This window comes from Gasterosteus aculeatus, chromosome 6 (assembly GCF_964276395.1).
Source record: "Gasterosteus aculeatus chromosome 6, fGasAcu3.hap1.1, whole genome shotgun sequence".
Classification (NCBI taxonomy): domain Eukaryota; kingdom Metazoa; phylum Chordata; class Actinopteri; order Perciformes; family Gasterosteidae; genus Gasterosteus; species Gasterosteus aculeatus.
The window spans coordinates 539006-551028 of NC_135693.1; the positions used below are offsets into that span (position 1 = coordinate 539006).

Consider the following 12023-nt stretch of genomic DNA (forward strand, 5'->3'; position numbering starts at 1 on the left):
CAACTAACATCAGCAAGAACATGTTTTATAACCCTTGAAAGACAGAGAAGGAAAGATTTCTATTGGCCCTAAACTGACGTAGAGGAGGACCTTCCACCTCCCGCATCTAAAGATCCGGTCACATTCGATGTCCAGACTCCTGACTTAACGTAAACATCGTAAACAGAGTGTGTATGTTGAATAGTGTTGGTGTGTCTCTAACCCCCCTTGGCTGGTAAATCTGCTAGTTGACCCGCAGACCTTACATTCCTCAGCCAGGACATAAACTGACTCCCCATCCTGTCAGACTCGTGTCTGCCTGCTCCTTACCTAACTCTTAAATCAAGACAAGACAGCGGACCCCCAACTAAGCCCATGAAAAGAACTTTTGATTATCAAAAGCAAAAGACTTTAATAGTCAAAAGCAAAAGGGGCAAAAACACACAGGAACCAGGGGAAAAACAGCAGGCAGGAACTACGAACATCCACGACGATAGACAATGACGCGACAAGTGACACAAGAGACACACTGCTTAAATACACAGGGAGGTGCAGGTGATTGGACACAGGTGGAAACTATTAGACGATCACAGGGGATGACGGGACAAGGCAGGAAGTGAAGTTACCCGGGGACACGAGTGGCAGAAAACTACAAAATAAGACAGGAAGTGAACCACACCGTGACAGTTACGTGATGATCGCCACACTCTGCAGCCGAGCATCCACTGTCCCGCAGACTGTCTCACATACTGTCTCACATACTGTCTCACACACTGTCTCACACACTGTCTCACAAACTGTCTCTCATACTGTCTCACGCACAGTCCTGTCTGTACGGTGTTGCGATGCAGAGAACATCTGGAAAGCCGCTGCATGTCGTGTTCTTCGTAAAGTTCTGTTGGTTTATTTGTCTCTTAATAAACTTCTAGATGTTCCACATTTCACTGCTTCAATTGATCAAATGTCTGATTATGAACAATGGATGTATAATGATTCTCACATACACATTCTCACACATATAATAAACTAGTTCTATATGGTCATCTACATATGCTACATAAGCTGATACATAGATCCTGTTCATTCGTATCAATCTGATGCTTTGGGCTTGTTTTCATCTACATACTCTGAAGGAGTTGAGATCTTTATTCTCATTGGATGATGATCATCATGAGCCTCGGGTGTCACAGTCGAGCTGCCCTGCCTGTCTGCCGCCTAGTCACGCAGCGGCAGAATCACCCTTCTGAGTGATTACGGATCGGAGCGCACGGACGCGTGGCCCATTGGACTGGTTTCCTTTTTTCAGCCACTCACAATTGACTTGTGTCTCCCGTTGCTGTTTTGGTCCTGTTGGATCAAGAGAAACCTTGGTGGTCCTGCGTGTTGCATTTGGGTCCGTTTGCACATCGTAACAATTTTATGTGATTCAATTTGTGACTTCATTTGGTTTTGTTAGAAATAAACATTTTATTTTGAATTTTACTACCAGACCGACTTTGCCGACGGCTATTGTTCTGGTGTGAAGCCTTCCTTAGAGAAATTGTAATACTTGACATAAGACCCACTATAGATATTACATTTAAAAACATCATTTTGTGCTCTTTTCATGATTTTCCATATTTGACGCAGTGAGGGTATAAAATGGTTCCGTCGGCTTTGGTGTAATTTCAAATCTCAGGATAAAGGACACTGCTACTGAAACCTGCAGGCAACAAAGGTTTGAAGGCAACAACCAACCGTCCAAAGGAATTAGAACGTAAGCACGTTCTGTACTGGCTAATGCGCGCACACACAAACACTAACTCACAGCTGCACCTGAATGGTCTTTTTCACACCGCCCAGGTCAGCAGGGTGTAGCAGAGGGCGCAACTCCAAACCTGGTTCTAATGCAGGCAAGCAGACTGCAGTAAAACACACATACCAGACGCTGATGAAATCCGACACCTCCAGTGTAGCTGGTCCACCATTACTCTGCTGAGTAATATGACATTTAAACCTTAATCTCCATGTGTCAGTGGTCGTGTGTGTGTGTGAAGTGGCAGACTATGCATAACATTACACCATTATGAAGCGTACGGTTTGACTTCCTACTGTATAGAGACACAGCAGTAGGTGGCAGATTCCAGTTGGACGGGTTCTGACCAGTGAAGTAAAATACAACTACATTTGGATCACCATATTTTGTGTCTTTTTTTTCCCAGCCGCTTTTCTGTTACTGAAAGGGAAAGCAGCGTGCCCGTACCGCCCCACTATCCGCCAATTTATCTCTCCATGGCGGACGTTGCTTTGCTATTGATGTTCATGGCTTTGCGGATCGACATCCAAACACGGCGGATCAAACATGTTCGCGCGGCTCGCCTTTATTCGTACAGACGGAGATTACAAGCGAGAGTAACGGTATGTACAACATTTATTTTTAACAATAAGATGCCGACTTTAGCCTGAGATTCATATTTAGCCTTAGCATGTTGCTAACCTCCTAACATCGACTTTGCTGATAATCGATCGCATTGCAATTAAAAAAAAATGTATTAAGCATTGCTTGAATAAGTATAACGACGCCATTTTTGTGAACACTTGTATGTATGTCTGAGTTACAGGCGAAAACCACTCACAGTATTAAAACTAGAAAATCTGCAAACATGTGACCAGTAAGTTGTCTGAAAAACACAATGCATGAACCTAAAAAGACTGAAAAAAACCTTGTAGCCTTGTCTTTTAAGTGGTACTTTGAATTAATAAACGCTTCACAGCTACAGCTCAACTATTTCTATAGTATTTATACAGCACTGTACACTTGATAGAAAATATACCTATATCCTATTGCCCATAGATGAAACGTATGTATTTTTTTATCTTTACAGGCAATCTTGCAGCTCAAGGCGGAGGTCACCGGTAATGTGGGCATACCTACGATCTGACCACTGGTGGGACACAATTGTTCCGGATTTCACCGTTACAATTCATGCAGAATTTACGCGTATCCGCAGGATCATTTGAAGACATCTGCTGCCAGGTCAAGCATGCCATGGGGAGAAGAAACGCAAACTACAGTTTGTGTGTCCCAATCCGAAAGCGTGTGGCTATTGCCATGTGGAAACTGGCCACGGGTGTTGAATACAGGACAATTAGCCATCTTTTTGGAGTAGGCCTCAGCACTGTATTTAATTGTGTTCAGGAATTCTGCAACACAGTCATCACACTGCTCCTTCCCATCCACATTACATTTCCTGATGCTGAAAAGTTGCTAGAAATGGCCACTTTCTTTGATAATCGTTGGAGAATTCCACAGTGTGTGGGTGCAATTGATGGCAGCCACATTCCAGTAATTGCACCAGAGGACTATCCACGAGACTATTTCAATCGTAAAGGCTGGCATTCTATTGTTCTGCAAGCAGTAGTGAATGGCAAAGGTCTATTCTGGGATGTTTGTGTTGGCTATCCAGGGAGTGTGCAGGACGCCAGAGTGCTACGACAGTCACATTTGTGGGAGGCCTTAAGTGACGGGGAATTACTAGGGCAAAACAAAGTGACTATCTCTGGCTGTGATGTTGGACATTACCTGATCGGCGATCCGGCATATCCCATGCAGAATTGGCTCATGAAGCCCTTTTGCGACACTGGCAGGCTGACCCCTGAACAGCACACATACAATTACAGGCTGAGCAGTGCACGATCGGTTGTGGAGATGTCTTTTGGGAGATTGCCTCCTAAAAAAAGACGACTGCAAGCTGGAGCTGAGCAAGAGGATGGCACTGACCTGCTGTGTCCTCCATAACATTTGTGAGGAACATGGTGATAATTTCAGTGAAGAGCACCCAGACAGGACTCTAAACATAGAGCCTACTGCTCAGACAATACCTGAGCGGGCAAACACAGAAGGGGCTGAAATCAGAGCTGCATTAATGATGCATTTTAACAGAGGGAACGAGTGATTCTTTAAATACACCAAAGCTATATTTGTTGCAATATTTTTGTTTGTGTTTATTGAAATCTACACTTTTGAATTGTATTACATTCTCATCCATTAAATGAACCATGTTATCTCTAAAACGTGCATTTTGTGAATCATTTATCAATCATCCTCAATCAACAACCCTTTCACACTTCTGGCTGGGATTAAAACCAACCAAGTTTTTATTAACTTCCAATCATGAAGTAATTTGGATTTTAATCATATTTCATGTCAAAATAATATAGATTTGTATATACAGCTAATCGCATCACTTAGCTGTTTAATGTACACATTTATATGAAAGTAAATTGCATTAAAAACACAAACCATAATGCAATATTTGCCTGTTAAGTGTTTAAGAAACTGGACCAGATATTTGCATTACTAAACATGTTTATTTAAACCAAAAAAAATAACAGAAATCTTATAAAAAAATAAAGTTCTGTAGGTAACAACAATTGTAAAAAGAAATTAAAAAATGACATGAAAAGCGGCAACCAAAATTATTTTTTAACTTGTGCCTCCAATACGGCCACCATGTGCCCCATGAGTCCAAGCAGGGTTTGTGTGTCCGCTCTCATGTCCTGACACAAGGCGTCATCCATTGCCTTGCTGTGCTGCAGGAACCTCTCATCTGCCCTTTCCAGATATTGAAGGATTTCCGAGGTACCATCTCTCTTCCTTTTTCCTGTGTAGAACAATAATAATAAAAAACAAATACAGATCGTCAAGGTGTTGTCATAGCATCGCAAATAGTAGTTTTCAGCAGAGAATTACGCATATGTATCTGCTATATTGATTATATTAAAAAATGTATAGCATCATACTACATCAATATCACTTCAGATTTTGCTCATGTCCCGTAATAAACAGTATATCAACATTATATAGTATATAGCAAGTTAATATCAGATTGACTTTATATTCTATTCTAAACTTTTATAAAAAGACATTTTTGCTTTTCGATTAAGGTCATATAATTGAATTTTGACATAAAGCATTTTGTATTGCTGTTCAGAAGTTAAATGAAAACATAAATATAAAACAATGTTTCAGTGCACAGTATTATACAATGTGTGTAATATATATGTAATATATAGATATATATAGATATATATATTACAGACACATCTCAATGTTTGCATAGTGTATGGTGTGATAATTTGAACATACCCCGTTCTGAAGATGCTTCTCCAGAGCTGCTACACGACGGCACGGGAGAGCTGCATCACAGCGGTGGCGGCAACTCAACGTTGTCGTCGTTGATGGCAGACAGTTCTATAAAAACAAACACAAGACAACAGTGCTTTAACAGCTAAGAAACATGCTAAGATAAGAACAAGTCAAATAAAAACTGAACTTACCATGATCAGTGCAACTTTGCCGCGGCGAATCATCCAGCATTGACTCGAGCATTATTGTGGCCGAGTTCAGCGCCCCGGTCACCTGGCATGCCGGCCTATCGCCGAGAACACAGTCGAGAACGTTGAAATGTGGATTTTGCCGTGGGCGCCCATTGCCGCTTCGATCGAGGTCCTTTTTTTGGTCCCTATAGTCTTTCTTTAGTTTTTTTAGTTTGTTTGTTATCTGGACGAGGCTCCGGTCAAAACCAGCTACAGCCATCTCTCTCTGAATCTGCTGCAAAACCGGTTTTGTCCGCGAAGCCCCATCTAACTTACTCTGGACTTCTGAAGAGGACCAGAGTGCAAGAAAGCAGTTAGCTTGATTAGCTGCTATCGAAAAATGGCGGATCACAAAGTTTCTCTCGTCTTGTTGGTCACGGTAACCCCGCCCCCAGCCGCTGACGTAAGCGGCTCTTACTTCTAGACCAGCAATGATATGGTGCTACTTAAGAACCACTTTTACTGGTTCAGAGCTGGTGCTTTGGTGGTGGAAAACCAAAGAACCGATTTGAAACTAGGCTCTAGCTCCGAACTAGCACCAGTTCTGCCTTGGTGGAAAAGGGGTACTAGTGAGCCTTCAAAGAGCCACAGATGGCTTAAAAATAAAATCCAACTCAGGCAACATGGAGGTACAGATAAAACACACGTAATTGTCTCCTCAATCGGCGCCTAGGTGGAGCTGCCCTCCCACACAAAATGTGTTCAGGGGCGAGTCCCCATGGGGGACGCATGACCTGTCCACCAGCTGGCCTTGGACCAGGGACGGCAGTGATGTCTGAATACATTGTACTTCTGCAAGGTAGCTGTTATTGGGGATAAATGAATTTGCCCTATATTGCAAAATGCTCCCACTAACTACAAGCAAACCCCCCCCCCCACTCCATGAATGACCTCCACCTGGCAGACGGAGTTCTACTGCAGATTTGATAGACAATGTCCTGATCCCATCCCCCACAGCTCCACCAACCTGCCCCAATCCCCTGCCCATCAGGGGCTCACGCCTCTACATCTATATCACCTTCCCCTCCCCCACCAGCAACGACCCTCTCTAGAATAGAGAGGGTCGTTAACCGGCTCTTTAAAAGACAAAACCCCCGTAAGGCCGCCGGCCCGGACTCAGTCTCCCCTCACACCCTGAAGCATTGTGCTGACCAGCTGTCTCCGGTGTTCACTAACATCTTCAACACCTCCCTGGAGACATGCCATGTACCAGCCTGCTTCAAAGCCTCCACCATCATCCCTGTTCCCAAGAAGTCCAGGATCACAGGACTCAATGACTACAGGCCCGTCGACCTGACATGTGTAGGTATGAAGTCTTTTGAACGGCTAGTCCTGTCCCAACTGACCCTCACCGACCCCCTCCTGGACCCCCTGCAGTTCGCCTACAGAACCAACAGGTCTGTGGACGATGCTGTCAACATGGCTCTCCACTACATCCTCCATCATCTGGACTTCCCAGGAACCTACGCCAGGATCCTGTTTGTGGACTTCAGTTCTGCCTTCAACACCATCATCCCGTCTCTGCTGCAGGACAAACTCTCTCAGCTGCACGTGCCCGACTCCACCTGCAAGTGGACCACAGACTTACTGTCTGACAGGAAGCAGCATGTGAAGCTGGGGAAACATGTCTCAGCCTCTCGGACCATCAGCACCGGTTCTCCCAAGGCTGCGTTCTTTTCCCTCTGCTCTTCTCCCTGTACACCAACAGCTGCACCTCCAGTCAACAGTCCGTCAAGCTCCTGAAGCTGTCCGTACTTAGTAAGTTCATGGGTGAGATTACCTTTGTTAAAGTTCCCGAGGACAATAACTAAGGAGTCCGGGTTGGTCCGCTCCACACGCCGTATCTGATCGGCGAGTGTCGGCTGTGCCTCGTGCACGTTATCATGTAAACACCGACCAGGATGAAAGAAGCAAACTCACGGTGGGGTAAAATGGTTCAGTTGATGAAGAAAGTTTCCAGATCAGGAGAACAGTGTTGTAGGATCACTGTTAGCTGCTGTTGAGGTACAAGCAGATTCCTCCACCCTTCGTCTTCGAGAGCTCCGTGTCGCGGTCTGCTCTGAGCAGCTGGAAGCCCGCCAGCTACGTGTCTCACAGCGTGACGAAAGGTGAGCGCACCTTTGACTAGAATGTCCAGTAATTCCACAGGAGAAAGAAAAAAAGTTGGAAGTAACTTGAGACGGCTGCAGCAGGCAACATTGAACTGTCTGGGGAACAAAGGTCTCAAGGTTAAACAACATGCTACAGCTTTTTTTAAGACCGTGGCAGTAATGGTGTCACACCTGTATGTCTAGTTGGGTTTTTGTCGTGTCTCTACGTTTGTTTTCGTAACTTCCTGTTTTATTTTGGCGATTAAATCTCCTCCCGTTTCAGGTTCCTTGCCCTTTCTGATGTGTCACCCGTCTGATTTTCTTCCCTGATTCCTGATTGTGTCCTCTCGTTCCCTCTTCCCCCATGTCTTCATATAGTCAGCGTCTCCCTTTGTCTTGTGCCAGTGTATCGTCCTACCAGTGTCCAAGATGCATAGCCATAGTTAGTCTAGTCTCGTGACCATAGTTTTACCTCGTTCGAGTAATTTTTCTTTGCAGCTCTTTTTTGTTCCAGAGTCAGGTCTCTGTTAGGTTTTGGCTCTTCAAGTCCAGGAATCATGTTTATCTCGTCAGGAGGAGTTCCAGGCGGCCATGGCAGCAAGTCTCCAACTCCTATCGAAGTGCAGAAACTCATTAGTCTTGCCAGTCCACCGTCAGGTCCACCCACCGTGCCCGTGGTCCCAACAGCCCCCACTCCAGCGCCGGCAGTGCCCGGGTTTTGGACCAGTAATTGGACTGTAACTAGACCCCCAGAACGGTTTTCAGGAGAATCGTGTCAGTGTAAACCATTCTTGATAGACTGCTCAATCCATTTTGAACACAAGCCGCAGGCGTTTCCCAATGACAGATCTAAGATCATCTTCATGATTTCCCCCCTGACGGGGAGTGCTCGAGCATGGGCCACAGCCGAGTGGGCACGTGAGTCTCCCCTCTGCAGCTCACTGGCAGATTTTAAGACATCTGACAAGACAACCTGAGTGGGATTAAGCAGGGCACCCACACAAGAAACCTACTCTTGCTCCAGAGGTGTTGGCTAACTACAGACCTATCTCTAATCTTCCCTTCCTCTCTAAGATCCTTGAGAAATCCGTCGCAAATCAATTATGTGACTTTCTACAAAACAATGCTTTGTTCGAGGATTTCCAGTCAGGATTCCGAGTGCATCACAGTACAGAAACAGCACTGGTGAAAATTACGAATGATCTTCTACTTGCATCGGACCAAGGACTCATCTCTTTTCTTGTCTTGCTGGACCTCAGTGCCGCATTTGATACCATAGACCATTGTATCTTGTTGCAGAGACTAGAACATTTAATTGGTATCAAAGGAACTGCACTCAGCTGGTTTAAATCCTACCTATCGGACCGATCCCAGTTTGTGCTTGTAAACGGTGAATCCTCAAAGACCACCAATGTTGGTCACGGAGTCCCACAAGGTTCTGTACTTGGACCGATTTTATTTACCCTCTATATGCTTCGTTTGGGCGATCTTATCAGGAAACACCGCATAAACTTCCATTGTTATGCAGACGATACTCAACTGTATCTGTCGATCAAGCCAGAAGAGACGGACCAGTTAGTTAGACTCCAAGAATGTCTTGGAGACATCAACACTTGGATGACCGGCAACTTCCTGATGCTAAACTCGGAAAAAACGGAAGTTATCCTGATAGGCCCAGAGCGCCTTCGAAGCCAGCTGTCGCGTGATACAGTTTTTATGGATGGAATTGCTCTGGTACCCAGCAGCACCGTCAGGAATCTGGGAGTTCTCTTCGACCAGGATATGACCTTCAACTCGCATATAAAGAAGACTTCAAGGACTGCCTATTTTCATCTACGTAACATATCAAAAATCAGGAACTTCCTGTCTCAAAGTGATGCAGAAAAATTAGTTCATGCGTTTGTCACTTCCAGACTGGACTACTGTAATTCTTTGTTATCAGGCTGCTCTTATAAATCTCTTAAGCCTCTCCAGTTGATTCAGAATGCTGCAGCACGTGTATTAACAAGAACTAAGAAAAGGGATCATATCACTCCTGTATTAACTTCTCTGCACTGGCTCCCTGTTAAATCAAGAATAGATTTTAAGGTACTTCTCCTCACCTACAAGGCACTTGCTGGTGAGGCACCGTTGTATCTTCAAGAGCTTGTAACACCGTATTGCCCTACAAGGCACCTGCGCTCCATAGATGCTGGGTTACTTGTTGACTGGGTTTTAAAAAGTAGGCTGGGGGCCAGAGCCTTCAGTTATCAAGCTCCTCTTTTGTGGAACCAGGTTCCACTTTCAGTCCGGGGGGCAGATTCGGTCAGCTCTTTTAAAGTAAAACTTAAAACGTTCCTCTTTGATTCTGCCTATAGTTAGGGCTGGCTCAGGTTAGTCCGGACCAGCCCTTAGTTAAGCTGCTATAGGCTTAGAATGCCGGGGGAATTCTTAGGACACACCAAGCTCCTCTCTTACGCTCTCGTTCTACCATAATTCAAGTTTTATTAATGCACATGACTAATTCAGCTTCTTTCCGGGAGTTTTTTTTTGTGCTTTCGCCCCTATCAGGTCGCCGTAGATCGTGGTTCCTTCGGGACCCTGGTCCTGACACCTACCGTGGCCATGCTGACGCCTGCTGCTGCCATCATCATCATCATCATCATTATTTAGATATTAATCATATTACTTTACTCATAAACCGACATTACCCTCTCCTAAAATCTCTGTGCTCTCCCTCCCCACAGGATTCTGTGGATGGTGGTTCTATCTGATGGTGGTTGCCCCTGCAGTGGTCCTGCTGTGCGCCTGGCTTACTACTCACAATTACTTGAATCATTTCTGTCATAGGAATTGCATGTATTATACATTGTTCATTCTGTACACATGGCATCCATTGTAGTCTGTCCATCCCGGGAGTGGGATCCCTCCTCTGACGTTCTCCCTAAGGTTTCTTCCCTTTTTTCCCTCTTGTAAGGGTTTTTTCATTTTTTGGGGAGTTTTTCCTGTGCCGATGGTGGGTTTCGGGGCAGAGGATGTTGTATGTGTACAGACTGTAAAGCCCTCTGAGGCAAATTTGTAATTTGCGATTCTGGGCTATACAAAATAAAATGACTTGACTTGACTTGACAGTATATGCCATCCTATTTCGCACCCTGGCGGCTGGAGAGTGGATGGAACTCCACCGCACTTTTTAACCTTTTTCTGAAGGGGTTTAGTTGCACCCATTCAAGCTCCTGGTTCCCCTGGTCTTCCTTCTGACCCGAATTCCCTGATCGCGCTTGCTATTAGAACCAACAACAGGCTACGTGAGCTTTACCTGTCAGTGCGGAGCAGACCAGCGGACATGGGGAGGTTTCCCACAGCCCCCGTCCGGAGATCCCGTCACATGTGCGCACTCCCCTACGCCCCGAGGAGAGGAGCCCATGCAACTGGAGCGCACACGACTCTCACGGGAGGAGCGGCAGCAGCGACAGCAGGAGGGTCAATGTTTTTACTGTGAGGAGAAGGGACACCTTGCTGTTGTCTGCCCAGCCAGACGGTCTATCAGGGTTAGTAACTCCAAGACCTCACGCCCCGCTTCCCGGAGCCTCACGAACGTTATGGTAATACACCACGCTGTTCCTACAGAGATTAGAGCGTTCATAGACTCTGGGGCTGACGAGAGTTTTATGGACTGGGGTTTAGCCAAGAGGCTCGGGCTGAGGACTGAACGTTTAGAGAGAACCATCAAAGCCCAGGATCTTAATGGAAATTACTTGTTTACCATCACTCACGGCACAGAGCCGGTAGAACTGCACCTGCAGGACAATCAGGAAATCATGACATTTTTTCTGTTTGATTCATCAAGTCATGCTTTGATTTTAGGATTACCATGGCTGCTTTGCTACAACCCCCATATTGATTGGAGATCTGGGGAGATTATGGGCTGGGAGAGGACTGTGAGAGTTGTTGTCTTGACTCGAGAGGGTTAACCATGCTTAACATTGTTTCTGCTGATTCCCCTGAAGACCCTGAATATCCCGACTTAAGCTCGGTGCCTCCGTGCTATCATCACCTTAAGGAGGTGTTGAAACAGGTCTAAGGCACTATCACTCCCCCCGCACCATCCTTACGACTGCGCCATTGATCTCCTTCCCGGTTCCACCATCCCCAAGGGGCGCCTGTATTCCATCTCAGGACCAGAGAGGGAGGCCATGAGGGACTACGTAGACTGGTCACTTAAGGCAGAGCTCATCCGTCCCTCCTCGTTTCCAGCAGGTGCCGGCTTCTTTTTTGTGGGGAAGAAGTATGGTTTCTTAAGGCCATGCTTAGACTATTGCCAATTAAATGAGATTGCGATTAAGAACCCTTACCCTCTACCCCTCATGTCGTCAGTTTTTGATCAACTGCAGCAGGCCAAGATATTCACCAAACTGGATTTACGCAATGCTTATCATTTGGTCAGATGAATGGAAGACCGACCGCAGAAGGTGATCCGCACCTAACTACTAGCCCGGCCAGAGAGTGTGGCTCTCCGCAAAGGACCTGAACCTCAAGGTTCCGTCCAGGGAGCTCGCACCTCGATCGTGGGTCCCTTCCCCATTTCACAAGTCATCAGTCCTGCTGCTGTACGCC

General features: G+C 45.7%; 1 protein-coding gene and 2 long non-coding RNA genes across 4 annotated transcripts in view; 1 reads left to right on the forward strand and 2 right to left on the reverse strand.

Moving 5' to 3' along the window:
• LOC144409474 (uncharacterized) overlaps nt 1–12023 on the forward strand; it is a 169704-nt gene that overhangs the window by 98325 nt on the left and 59356 nt on the right. The window lies entirely within an intron of this gene.
• The window catches only part of slc24a3 (solute carrier family 24 member 3), a 74247-nt gene that overhangs the window by 32190 nt on the left and 30034 nt on the right, over nt 1–12023 (reverse strand). The window lies entirely within an intron of this gene.
• On the reverse strand, nt 4485–5438 carry LOC120820601 (uncharacterized). The gene is made up of 3 exons (XR_005712407.2): nt 5299–5438; nt 5108–5212; nt 4485–4622 (listed from the first exon to the last, which is right to left on the reverse strand). It is a non-coding gene; the product is annotated as an uncharacterized LOC120820601 (long non-coding RNA).